Consider the following 454-nt stretch of genomic DNA (forward strand, 5'->3'; position numbering starts at 1 on the left):
AAGGAAGGAAAAGAAAAAGAAAAAACAGCCATTACAATATTTTTTCTATGTTCATTTTAAATTTTGCTTTGAGCAAGAGCAAAATGCATTTGAGTGTAACAGTTTAAATCTCATTGACATGGGAGCAATTGCTAGGGGGGAAAATAAATAATATAAAAGATATAACTTTAGTAGAAATATATTCAATTATATATGGCCATAATTTTCAATCTCAAAAAATATTTTGCAATTTTATATATTAATGAAAATGTTTTGCCTAAGGAATATAAGCATTTCCTAGAACTATACTTACATAAAATTTAATGGTTCGGGCCCGCGGCCTCTGGCGGACGGGAGGGCGGAGCGACGGCACAAATCTGAAAAAGTGTCACCCGTGACCTCAGACCGGGCGGCGGGACACGACCGGAGGACGCCTATCACGGCCAGTGGGGACCGGCTGGGATCGGCTGGGACC

This window comes from Microtus ochrogaster, unplaced genomic scaffold (assembly GCF_000317375.1).
Source record: "Microtus ochrogaster isolate Prairie Vole_2 unplaced genomic scaffold, MicOch1.0 UNK8, whole genome shotgun sequence".
NCBI lineage: Eukaryota > Metazoa > Chordata > Mammalia > Rodentia > Cricetidae > Microtus > Microtus ochrogaster.